General features: G+C 51.4%; 1 long non-coding RNA gene across 1 annotated transcript; it reads left to right on the top strand.

Annotated features, from left to right (window-relative positions):
* Nucleotides 1-6388: 6388 nt before the first annotated feature.
* LOC144223682 (uncharacterized) lies at nucleotides 6389-12010 on the top strand. Its single transcript, XR_013332776.1, has 3 exons — nucleotides 6389-6525; nucleotides 10262-10327; nucleotides 11866-12010. It is a non-coding gene; the product is annotated as an uncharacterized LOC144223682 (long non-coding RNA).
* The last annotated feature ends 1507 nt before the right edge of the window (nucleotides 12011-13517 follow it).

Here is a 13517-nt window from a genome sequence, read left to right as displayed (position 1 = left end):
CTCCACCCTGTTTCGAGTGAAGGGCACACCAAAGTTCCGGTAAATTTGGTCTTATTGGAGGTCAAGCAGAGGTGGCTTTGATGTGATGTGACAAAGGTTCAGACCGGGTCCTGTGTGACTCAAACTGCCTCCTCCGTGGGCTGACGGCGTAACCTGCAGCCCCGCAGACGGGACCCCACAAACGCCACCACTTCCCCTCCAGGAAGTCAGGCCTTCGCTCTGTGTAGCCAGTTCCGGAAGGCAAAGCAGCTCCGGGCGCGGACCGGGCTGTGCCCAGAGCCGGGCCGAGCACGGTGGGCAGCGAGCTCAGCCACAGGGCAGGGGACCCTTCCGTGCCAGTTTTACAGAGTCACGTTTCCGTCCTGATTCCAAGGAGAATCTTCACTAAGATAGAGATTTTAAGGGACGGAAGGGCTTGCTCTGGCCAAATCCTCGCATAAAGCGGATTTTTACAGCTGGGATGATGAATCCCCGAAAGGCGGCGCTTACCATGGAAACGCTGACACAGCCTTTCATTCCCCTTCACAGTGATTAAAATCCTCATTTCAATTTGTTTTTCTTTATTTTGGGCTGGAGTCATTTGCAAGGCCAGGAATAGATCTCGCGCTGATAGGTAACTAAATGCTGCCCCCTGTCGGAAGTAAGGCGGAACTGTCCCTCGCCGGCTGGAGCGCCGCAAATCCTGGTGGATAGAATTCTGGAACCCCCAAGGAAAAGTGGTTTTCTTAGTAATCACCTTGCCGGGAAGGCAATTTCTGCAGGACTTAGCTTGTTTTCCTGGGGAAAGTGAGGCAAGGAAGGGAAAGCAGCTAATAAAAGGTGCGGTATCAGCCCGGGGGCTGCTGTGGGCACCTGCACATTCAGCCGCGGGGGACTGGCACCCAGCGTGGTTATGCACCCCCGTCATCTCCCCTGAAGGGTAGGGGGTCCCCACACTGGTTGCAGGCTGCTCCGCATCCATTCTTATGCACCCCTGGCCTGCTGGCCATCGCGGGCTCCAGTGGCCAGAGGAAGTCCTGAGGCAGAGATGCAAATCTTGGCCGGTGGACAGAGGTGCAGACCGTGCTGGGAGGAGCCCCATGAGGGTCTGCCGCACCTCCTCTCCACTATTCCTTGTATTCTCCTTTGGCTGTTCCTGTTGCAGGCATATTTTATGCCCCATCCAGGGTCATGTGCCCTCTGTTTACTCAAGGCCTGTAGTCTGCGCTGAAGCAAAAGCTCAGTAATCCTACTCACCAAATGTCCAGAAATGCCTTTCTACTTCCCGGAACTCTTCATCCACTTAAAAAAAAAAAAACCCATTATGGGGGTTTTGAGAAGCCACGCTTCTCAATCTACCAGCGAGGTCCCAGCAGATTTCCTGGTCTGGGAGCTGACAGGGCCTCAAATGTCCCCACTAAACAGGACTTCATGCAATCGCGCAGATTCCATTAGAATGTGGCCTGATGACTCGCAAGCGTTTCCCTGATTCTGCACACGGCCAGAGCTTTGGAATTGGGTGTTCAAGGTGTCTGCCGCCTGTGATCAGTGCAGACATACTCCTGGAGGAGGGGTTCAGCGACTGAATAAGGTTGATAACATTGCCAGCTCTGGCACCCCTTTACAGCCACATATTCCTCCGTTACTGAAGGCTCTAAGAAGTCTCGAAGGGGAGAAATCCAATTGATTTTAACTCACTGTTTCCCAACTTACTTCCTCACCAGACCGCTTCCTCACAGAATACCCACTGTCACCCTGTACTGCACCAGGTTATGCTACACATAAAATGCCTTGCCTTCTATCTGCCCTTTTTATTGTTTCTCTTACAGGGTGTTTTTTCTTAAGGTCGTTGGTGTGGGTTTTTTTTTTTTACTTTTATTTATTTTGAGAGGCAGAGAGAGACAGAGCATGAATAGGGAAGGGGCAGAGAGAGAGAGAGGGAGACACAGAATCCCAAGCAGGCTCCAGGCTCCGAGCTGTCAGCACAGAGCCCAACACCGGGCTCAAACCCATGAACCATGAGATCATGAGCAGGGGGAGCCAGGCACCCTCTTACAGGCTTTTAAAAATATGTTCAGGGGCACCTGGGTGGCTCAGTTGGTTAAGCATCCGACTTTGGCTCAGGTCATGATCTCACTACTCGTGGGTTCGAGCCCTGCGTCAGGCTCTGTGCTGACAGCTAGCTCAGAGTCTGGACCCTGTTTGGGATTCTGTGTTTCCCTCTCTCTCTGACCACCCTCCCACCCCCCGCTCATTCTGTCTCTCTCTCTCTCTCATAAATAAATAAATAAAAATCATTTAAAAAATTTAAATATGTTCATTATTCAAGCATTACCTGGTCATTGTAGAAAACTGGAAATCTGCAAATAAGCAAAAAGGAGGGAAAAGACATTGGGGGCATACTTCCTGTGGGCATTTTGGGTCGGATGGGCATGTGCTGGGGTTGGAGTATTCCTTCACAAGAAGGGATTTTTGTTTTTACAGGAGCCAATCTGTTCCCCAGACTATGTTCTGTTTTATGACCCCTGGTTTGGAGGAGGAGGTTTCATAAAATAAAGTACACATTTCAGCCCACGGTGGCCAGAGCGTCCTTTTGAGTTAGTTCCAAACCCCAGGTGGAGGAAAATTCCTGTACCATATGTTGCAGCTTTTACAGGGAGTGGCAAGCCAAGAAAAGAAACAAGTTGGTAGGAGGAGGAAAAAATTATATATGATGACTTCTCAACTATGTGAAAATATTTGTCATAAAAAAGATGAGGAAGAAATACACCCAAGAATTAGGAAGGTTATCCCTAGAAGAAATCTGAAAGGCACCTTATTTTCTTTACTGTTATAAAAGCAAAACTTAAAAATAAGTATGTTTAGAGGTGCCTGGGTGTCTCAGTCGTTTAAGCATCTGATTCTTTTGGGCCAGATCATGATGTCAGTTTGTGAATTCAAGCCCCGCATCGGGCTCTGTGTTGTGTTGTCAGCACAGAGCCTGCTTGGGATTCTCTCTCCCTCTCTCTCTGTCCCTCCCCTGCTTGCAGCATGTGTGTGTGTGTGTGTGTGTGTGTGCATGCGCAGGTGCCCGCTCTCTATCTCTGAGAGAGAACATGAGTGGAGGAGGGGCAGAGAGAGGGAGACACAGAATCTGAAGCAGGCTCCAGGCTCCACGCTGTCAGCACAGAGCCCAACGCGGGGCTCAAACCCATGAACCATGAGATCAAGACCTGAGCTGAAGTCAGACACTTAACTGACTGAGCCACCGAGGCCCCCCCACTCTGCCAAAATAAGAATTTTTAAAAGTCTCCCCCTACATACACCAGGCCAATTTCAGTGGGGATTAAAGCAGAGCAGGGAATGTGGAGTCTGGTGGGGGGCGCTTGCCTGGGGTGGATGGGGCCCCTCATACCTTTCCCACCCAAGAGCCACTGGGCTTGCTCAGTGTCATACCCCCTCCTTTTCCTCCAAATACAACGAGCCACATGTGGGGCTCATGAGTGGCTCAGGGTGAAGCGGAAGGTGTAGCTGGTTGAACTGACCCTCAGAGCAGCTGGAGAAGGGAGGGGCCTTTAGTATCCCCTTTGCATAAGTGCTCCCCGAACACAAGCTCGCCTCTGCCCAAGAGGCCTTGTGCTGGCTGTGCCCTCTGCCTGGGACACTCGTCTTGCAGGTCTGAGCTCAGAGAGGGTCTGTGAAGACCCCAAAAACACACAGAACAGGGTGGAGCCAACGTCTGCCTGACTGCAAACTTGGCAAGCATGAGCTGAATCCCCAAGGTTGTCAGATAGTTACTGTTAGAGAAAACTCCTGCCCTAAGTAGGACACAGGAGGCCGGGATGCTCTAGGAAGTCAGGGGGAGAACACCTATTCTTTTTTTTTTTTAATGTTTATTTATCTTTGAGACAGAGAGAGACAGAGCATGAGCGAGGAGGGTAGAGAGAGAGGGAGACAGAATCTGAAGCAGCTCCAGGCTCTGAGCCATCAGCACAGAGCCCGATGTGGGGCTCGAACTCTTGACCTGTGAGATCATGACCTGAACCAATGCTTAACCAACGCACTGAGCCACCCAGGCACCCCAGCCGCTTCTCCTTTTCAAGGTAATGGCTTCTCTGAGAGGCTGAGGACAACGGCCGTGCCATCCTCTGGTGGCTGGAAGGCCGCTCCTTGGGGGCGGGGGAAGCTCCTCATGCTCACTCAAAAGCTACACCCCTTGCCCCCCGCTGGTCCTCCCAGCTGCACAGCGACATTGCACGAGCCGCGGACCCAGAGGAGGTCCCCCAGGGCAGATGGCTGGTGTCCACCGAGCGCCCACTGGTGACTCTGCCACTGACGCTTAAGCACAGCAGCCTCCGGCCGGGGAGGTAGATCACCTCCTCCCGCGGCCGCCCTGGCCTCTACCTCTCGGCGGCCTCATCACCCTTAGACCCCTGATTGTCTTCCTAGCACAGACCACGCGGGTTGTCTCGTCCCCCCGATTCTCCAGCACCCAGAACACTACCGGATGCAAACAGAGGCTCTAAAAATGTCTGCTAGCTGGATGGCCACCCGTTATTTTAGCAGGATGGATGCGGAGCAGAGCGTCGGGAGTCCAGGTGAGGGCTGTTCTGGACGACGCAGTCGGTGTGCTTCAAGTTCGAGCCCTGACTCCTGCCTCAGTGACTCCAGGGGACAGGCGAGACTTGAGGAGTGGAGACCCCATGCCGCCCAGATGCTGGGGCAGCCGGGGCGATGTCTGGGCGCTGGGCCGCCTCTGCTCCCTGGGACCTCTGGCAATGCCTTCTCCTCCCTGCCCAGCAGATGAGGAAGTGGGCACACTCCGCTTACATACCCGGGGGAGGTTCCTACCCCACGACAGGCACTCATGGGAAAGCCTGGAGTGCGAGGCGGGACCGAGAAGTGGGGAGGCCATGCAACGGTGGGTATGAGGCAGAGTCCCATGGAGGCTCCGCCTTGGCTCCAGTCCACAAGGAACCTCAGGGACAGCGTAGGTGACACCCAGACTGTCCCAACGGGGAGAGAGCTGGGGCGTTTAGAGCCCTGCACTGGCAATCCAGCGGGCGCCCCCGGAGGGTGTAAATTCCCAGGCACCCCCGCTCGCAGGTGCACAGGCCAGTGGAAGAGGAAGGTGCTGCCTGCTGGGGGTGAGACTAGAGGGACCCGAGGCAATATGGGCGGGGTTCCCACACGGTCTCTACTGCAGGATGGAAGACGCCCTCCCCCACACGGCACTCTACAAACCTTCTGGAAATGCAGGTTTGGGTCCTGACCAGGCCTCCCCAGGTGGGCCGTGGACTGTGCAAGGTCTTGCATGTCCTCAAGCCTCAGCATGCTCAAACCGTGACATCAGAGATGATGACTTCCCCGCGCTTGCCCCCCTCCTGGGCAGGGGTGTCCCTGAGTCACTGCGCAGAGTCACACAACCCGCTGATGGGGTGACCACGATCAGTCTCCACTCTTAACGCAATCTTAAGAGATTTCGAGGTTTACATTGTTTACTAGTGAATTGCTTTGTTCTGTAATCACTGCCCAAACTTTGGTGACTTGACAGAATAAAACTATACATCTAATGCATGTAATGGTGCAAATTAGGTGTTTCTAGATTGTGGTGGGGAGTGAGGTGGATGGGGTGTCTGTTCAACCCAGTCATTCCGGGACCCAGGCGGACAGCAGCTTGGTGTCACGTAGCTCCTAAGGTCACCATGGTCTCACCCTCAGCATCCCATGGATGAGGGACCTTTCATTTTATCTACAAGCCAGTCACCACCTGACGGTCAGAGAGTTGTCCCTGAGACTGGATTCCTGAGGAGAAAGGCTGAGTTCATGACAAACAGCGGCCACTCCGATCAAGAGGAGCTCTCCGCCTCAGGACATCGGCTTGGTTACCTGATGGCACGGAACTGAGCACCAGCACGTCCTGCGGGAGCTTCTGTCCAACTCCTTCTGCCTACATCTCTTGAGTCTAGAAGTATCTATGATTGGATATCTTTCCCTGGAAGATAAGGAACCAGGCCTCTAATTCTCATATTCTTCTCCCAAGGCTCCAGTGCGTCAGAATCCAGCGTGTTTGGGACAAAAAAACAGCTACAATCACGCAGCGGATGTGGACAAGTTTCTATAGCGTCTGTGGTCAGACTCCAGGGATAAGTTCTCAGCGGCGGCCACCCTGTCACCGGTTTGGAGGTAAGCATGGGTCATGGAGATCGTCTGTGCCTATAGATTAGGAAGCTCAAGCCCACCAAGATGGCCCTAAGACCCAGAATAAGTCATTTCCCTTCACGGCCTCAGTTCCTTCATCTCTAAAATGTGATGGCTGAACAAAAATATCCCCAATATCCCATTGGGTGCCTGCCTCCAGCCACGTGCGTCGCAGCGGTTGTAGTTCCGCAGCCGGCCAGGAGGGGGCAGCAGGCAGCCGACGGCAGGTGCCGCCAGAATCCAGCGGACGTGCATCCCAGATACCGGAAAGCGTTTCCAGAGGAATAGGAAGTAGGGTTGTGACTGTCACAACTCCCCTGATTGCTTCCTCTTGGCATAACATGGGCTGGTGCGTCTCCCACCCCGGTAAGCTCTGACGCCTGGCGGTCCGCTACCCTCGCAGATTCTGCAGTCCTGGCTTCCAGCAGCGTTACCTGGATTCCAGGCTGCTTAGCGGTCCCGTCCCAAAGGCCCGGTGCGCCCTCCCTGCTCCGGTGCCTGTGCTGGTATTTACCCTCACTCTTGTGCGCTCCATCCCATGGCCCCATACTGCCTCAGCTTTGCCTTCTCCGTGCTTGCCTGCTGCACCCAGGGGAACGCGGACACGCACCTCCCTAACTGGGAGTAACCGACTGCAGTTACACCCGCTAAGGAGGGTGGGCCGGGGCCACACAGGCTCATTTCTGGAAGAGCAAAGGGACTTTCCAGCTTGCCCCACAGCCCTGTGTGTGCCTCCCACATCTCCTGCTCTGGTATTTATGCCAACTGACCCTGGGCGTCAGCTTTATAAACACAAACACTTCTTTCTCTGCCTGAACTTCCGAAACACGCCAGGCTTTTGCCGCCAGGTCTCCGTGCACTGCGCCTCCTCCCTGAGGCCCTCTGCCCTTCTTCCCCCTTGCCAGTCCTTTCTTATACTTAAGGGCTAAGCTGCCTAGGCCTCCTCTTTTTGGCTGTTCTATTCTTTCCTTCTGCCCAAGTCTGTGTTCAGATACAGATTCAGTTAAAGTAGAAACTCCATCTGGCAGACGTAAGCAAAATGGAAAGTTGTCACGGGGATATAAGCGATCTCCAAGGGTGGCCAGGAGGCCGGAGCATCAGATGTGGGAAGGGAGCGGCAGGAGTGGCCTGGTGCCCAGCACGGTGCTGTCCCTGACGTGGGTAGCCTCCATCCATTGTCTCACGTCACTCAGCCCAGCGGCAGAGACCCGGAAGTGTACTCTCCTGTGATTGGCCCCATGATAACAGTGGACCATGTCCCTGGTTTACAACCCCCCAAGGCTGTGTACCTCCAATTCAGTCATTCTGCGGAGAGGCAAGTGGCAGAGAAAACCGGAGTGCTAACTGGAAGGAAGAGTGGGTGCTGGGAGTCAGAGCAACGGAAGCTGCTACGGTGCCCTTTCTTTGTGTCCCCATGGACGCTGTGCTCACTCCGGCCATGGCATTCAGCTCTCTGCGCTGTAAGGCGCTGCTCGTTGGCTCTCTCGCTGGACTCCAGTGTCCCGAGGCAGGGAAATTGTCCTGTCCGTCTTCTGAGCCTCAGCACCTGCAGCCGTGCCAGGCATATGGTTCACACTCAACAAGTACTACATGAGCGGATGAATGAGAAAACAGTGATCGGGGGAGATTGCATTCCTGTTCTCAGTTCTGGCCTGCCTCCCTGTACTGCTCAGTGGGCTACAGTGGGCAGAGTCGATTCCCCTGCTCCAGTGATGTCACACTTGACCATGGCGATGCAGGCAAAGGGACAGAATCAGTTCTCAGTCAAGGCCTTCAGAGGTATCCTGTATTTCTGCCCGTGGTTCTGACTCCTGTGATCTGGCTCAGAAAGGATGAGTAGCCCTGAGAAGAGCAAATGAGGGACACACAGAGCAGGCCTGCACAAACTCCGAGCCCAAAGCCACGCCCAGACAGCCAGCACGTGGAGCCGAGCTGCACCTGTGGACCCACAGGCCTGTGGGCAGGAGGGACAAACACTCGCTCTAAGTCACTGAGATGGGTGGGATTGTTGGGTAGCTTATGTGGCAGTACTGTCTCAGGTCGGGTTCTCCCAGGAGCAGACTCTGACACAGAGCATTGTGTGCAGGAGGTTTATTGCGGAGCGTCCTTGGGACCAACACCTTTGGGAGGAAGGAAAGCAAGCTGAACTGAGTGGAGGGGAAGCAGGGCTGAGCTGTGGCACAGTTCCAGTGATGGCTCAGCTCTGGAACTGTCCCGAGTTGGGTGAGGGGTCCAGGCCTTTACTACCTCTGGGTTGACCAGATGTCTCATTCAGTTGCCACAGGAAGGGGTGCAAGCTTGGGCAAGGCAGTTTTCTTGAGAGGAAACACTTCCCTGGGAAAGCTGCTGTGCATCTCGGGGAATAAGCCCTTCATTCCCCAAAGCGGATCTGGGCAGTGCATCCAAAGTCCTCAATGGTAACTGATGGATACAATGGTGTCCAACAGATTTCAGGGCTGCCTCCCTACATATTTATTGCTAAGCGATCAAAGATTTCAAATACATTTGAGTATTTCCAAAATACCATTGAGAAAACAGACCTGCTACCGTCTAATAAATTGCAGCAAAGGAAAATGTAATTAATGTTGGCTTACAAGCTCAATTTTACAGTGCTTGCACACCCAATCATCGCTCTTCATTTAATGGTCACCAGGGAGCTCCCTGGGGTGTGAGCTGCAGAAAGCAGACAGCAACGGGTGGCATTTGTGTGATTTCTTGAATGCAGATCTGTCCTTCACGGAACCACTGAGATGACTTCCCTTTAGAGTTGTAGTACACCCCCTGCGTCCCCCTGGAAACACAAAGACAGGGACATACGTCCTGACCTGTTCCAAAGCTCTCAGCTGATGAGGCTTACAGAGGGGCAGGACCTGAGGAATCCGCTCACAGCCCAGCAGATGGGCAGACCAGCCAAGAGGTCCCTTAGTAAGAAACACCTGGGAACCACGATCGCTGGAGAAGCTCGGGACTCCATTGGGGAGCAAGTCCAAATGTGAACTGGCTGTTGCCATTTCAAAGCTGCCACTTCTAGAAGATTTTAGGGGGTGGTCTCCCTCCACCCTGGAGGCTGTGCAGGTGGCTGTGCGTGCCCATGCTCCCCAGGCCTAGAGAGGTCCCGCTGCTCGAGGACGGCTTGTGGAGGAGGCACTGTGCATGTGCAGGTCAGAGACGCTGGTAGCTGGAACAGGGCACGTAGAGGCAGAGGCCAGGTCACGGTAGCAGGAACCTGGGGACACGAGCATCTGCCTCATTACAAGACCTAACAGACAGAAATGAGCATATTCCCTTTGAAGAGAGAGCTGGATCCTGGCCTCCCTTGTCACAGCAGACCTGTGCAGACTGGCTGGGGCATCTATCACCTGATACGAGATACCTGGGAGTCCTTGTTGCTGGAAGCCCAGGACCCCTTCAGGGAGCAAGTCCAAATCGAGACAGATGGTGGCCAATTAGCAGCTTCCGCTTCAGGGTGATTTGGGGGGCCGGGCCACAGCCTGTGCAGCCCCAGCTCCACTGGCCTAGAGGGTCCCCACTGCCTCAGGCTGGGTGAATGGGTCCAAACTCCATGCGCACAGTAAGTAGAGTTCTAGGGAGCCAGGAACCTGGAAAAGGGCACAGAGCCAGGGAGGCTGTCCCAGAACAGGATGTTGTAGACACAAGGTATCTGCCTCAATCCAAGTCTTAACCCATACAAGTCTACACGTTCCCTTTGAAGACGGCGCTGGATGATTCTGGGCTGTCTTGCCAGGGCAGGGCCAGCTGGGCTGGCTGCGGCATCCGCCATCTGCTAAGAGACGCCTGGGATTCCTGTTTGCTGCAGAAGCCCGGGACTCCATTGGGGAGCAAGCCCAAATGGGGGCTGATCATGGCCAATGTGCAGCTGCCACCCCAGGGTGACTTTCAGGCGTGAGTCCCCACCACAGCATACCTGCGGTGCCTGGCCCCAGGGCCACCCGCCAGGACTGCTGATGAATGAGCATGCATGCAATACTACAGGTCAGGGTCACCACATCTAGAACAAGACACTGGTCTTGAGAGGCTGGGTCAGAGGAGCAGCTCTTGGGGATGTCAACCCTAAAAATAAAATCACTTATTTTACCAGCAGATGCGTTCACTTGGGAATAGCAGAGGAATTGAAATTCAACGACAAGCACAGTATGGCAAATCACCGGTGAGTGGAAGAGATCAAGAGAAGGTCAGCCTTTGTTGTTTTTTAGGAAGATATTGGGGAGAATTGTTCAGAATAGAAATTCACTGGAGAACAGCTATGGGTTAAGGAAAAGGTGGCTTCCCCTTGGCCGCAAGCGATGGCTGTTTGGGGACAGGAAGAGATGTTGTTTTTCCTAAAAGCAACAGAGAAATTCCTATGAGAAAAGTGCCCTCCCTTGTCAAGGCAAGGATTCTCTTCCTTCTTCCCGCTGGCTACACCACCTGCAGTGAGTGCTGTGTGCATGAGAGCTCCCCTTCCAGGGCTTCCTGGCTCCATTTTATTGAGGGTTCCCTTACTCATGTTCGCACTTCCCCCACTTGATCAAGATCTTTCCTCAGAAGCATCGAGGATCAAGAGTGTGGTGTTCTGAAGTTCTGCAGAGATCTGACAGGAAACAGGTTAAACGTTTCAAACTGATTATGCAAAATAAGGGGCAGAGTAATGGCCCAGTTAGCATAGTCGTCCTGAACCAAGAGTCCGACCTGAAGACAGCCGGCTGAATAGATCCAAGACCATAGATCATTAGGTGGAATTCTTTGTAGTCTATGTGCTTATTCTCTGATTTTATGCAGCTGGATGTTTCTTTCCCTGGAGGAATTTATCAGTGCGCAGCAGAGGGTATTCACTATTGCACAAATGCCTCCTTGTTCAGCCAGTAGGTAATCAAGGGCTATGCCATTTTCCAGAATCACTGCAGCTAGTGAGTCAAGTGATCCTTGTCGGGCTTTTACTGCTTTGGTTGTGGAGTGAGCTAGTTCTCCTAACGTTAGGGAGAGACTTCTGATCTTGCATTCGTTGGCATTTATTCTGACCCATGTGAGAAAGGCTCTCCTTGTGGAGGGAAACCCGGAGTCATATATGCCTCCTGAAAGCTCCCATTCATGACGTGGAGGCTCAATGGAGTGGACCGATGGTATTCATGATACATATTAACAGGGACAGAGAAATGTCCCAGTAAGCACTGTCCTCTGATTCACCAGCTATCTAAACATCTATATGTCCCCGGGAAGTGCGTCCACCACAAACACCAGGTGGGGCCTAGACGACCCCAGCGAAGGTCTGGTTATTGATAGATTCGTTGGGTGAATTCACTGATAACTTTCAAGCCATGGGTCAGGGATGTTGGAGTGACATTCTGCGAGAGGTTATCCCTTCCTAAAGGGGTCTTTTCTAAAAACCTCACCAAGAGGGTATAAACCCATTTGTCTTTCCCTTTCCCAGGGGAACAGATTGTCTTTAGGTAAGGAAAAGAAGACGGGGAAGAGAGGGGGTCATAAAACTGACGGAGGTGGAGGTATTTAGTGGAGCCAGTGTGACTGTGAGTGGGGAAAGTCTTACAACTCCACCTTACAGGTGAAATCCATAGGTTCATGAGTAAAATCAGCAGTGGCATTGGGGACTAAAGTGAACAGTTACAGGTAAGACCAAGGGGTCTCCAACATCATGAACAGATCGGGGTTTCTGGCGACAGATCCAATCATTAATCTGTTTTTCAATAGATTGAGAAATGTGGATAAGAGCATTGTCCCTCTGCAAGAGAGGAGAGAGTGGTAGTAAGAAGCAGCAGCAACAAGAGGGGACACAGGCCTGGGCTGGCCATCGTGGGAAAGCTTTCTCCTTCAGCTGTCATCTGCTTCTGCTCCTGGAAAGGTCAGTGGTTGGTATGCAAGTCCAGTCTGGGTTTTGTGATTTCTTTAGCTGTGACACGTAAATCCATAAGTCTATTGCTTGGAGTTTGGCAGCACAGGATTCGGTTAACAATGTAGCTTATGCGAGTCTTTCCAATGCAATTGAGTCTTTCTGAGGATGTCTTTTACAATATGCAAAGTGGTAGGGTTGTAGGGCCTGATGTTTAAGTAAAGTCTTTGTCCCCTGGACAGGTGCTGTGAAAAGATGGTTCTACTAAAGCAATGTAATTTGAATAGAAGCAATTAGATCTTTATAATATTGAAGTATATCTTCTTTTATCAATGTGGATCAAAGAGGCAGGGGCTAGGTGCATTTGGGAGAACAGATTCTTGTTGAACTTACACACATGCATACACTGTCACAAAAAAATAAGAATAATAAGAGTTTCAGAGTTCTAGAGAGATCAGGTAGGGAGAAAAAGATAAATGCTTCAAACTTTTTGGTAAAGATACAAGTTACCAAATTGCTCTAAGTTATAGATAGCTTAAAGAAGTGGAGAAAAGGGAATCTCTTAACTCTGGAAAACAAAACAAGAAAGCAGTCAATTTTCCAGAGTTTTAGAAATTCTTACCCAGTTGAGCATTATGACCCTAAATTTATCAAAACCCATGTTCTAGAATACTTGTCAAAGTCTTCTTCGTGAATCTCTTAGAGGATGAAGCACTTCAATCAACAATTGTAAATTACAGGGGCGCCTGGGTGGCTTAATCGGTTAAGCATCCGACTTTCGCTTAGGTCATGATCTCGCGGTTCGTGGGTTTGAGCCCCGCGTCAGGCTCTGTGCTGACTGCCAGCTCAGAGCCTGGAGCCTGTTTCAGTCTGTGACTCCCTCTCTCTCTGACCTTCCCCTGCTCACACTGTCTCTCTCTCTCTCCTAGAAATAAATAAAACATAAAAAAAAAACAATTGTAAATTACAAAAGACTTAAAAATGGCAATGGTTAGGGGTCCCTGAGTGGCTCAGGCAGTTAAGTGTCCAACTCTTGATCTCAGCTCGGGCCTTGACCTCAGGGTCATGATTTCAGGCCCCGTGTTGGGCTTCATGCTGGGCCTGGAACCTACTTAAAAAAAATAATAAAGAAGAAGAAGCAATAGTTACAGAGCTGATGAGAGTTTATTATGCTATAATGGACAAGGAAATGTGGTTATTTTTGTGACACACAACATTTCAAGATAATTAAAATTATGACTTCTTTATGTTGTATTTGTGTAAGTATATATTATATGTTCTAGAAATTATATAAAATTTCCCTATTAACATATACCTACACAAATACAACATAAAGAACCTTTACTATTCTTATTTGGCAATGCTTCCCACATAATTTAGTAACTCAAACAATTCTAATTAGAATAATATCTCCTTTTTATTAGGAGAGGGGACAAATCTTTTGGAAAGTTCCAGGAAGCCTCTGGAAATTCGTAAGTTACTTTTAGGTTAAAAAGACTTTAACTAGAACTTA

This window comes from Crocuta crocuta, unplaced genomic scaffold (assembly GCF_008692635.1).
Source record: "Crocuta crocuta isolate KB4526 unplaced genomic scaffold, BGI_CrCroc_1.0 scaffold70, whole genome shotgun sequence".
Taxonomy (NCBI): Eukaryota; Metazoa; Chordata; class Mammalia; order Carnivora; family Hyaenidae; genus Crocuta; species Crocuta crocuta.
The sequence above is the reverse complement of the archived record's forward strand: the minus strand, read 5'-3'. Positions and strand labels throughout refer to the sequence as shown.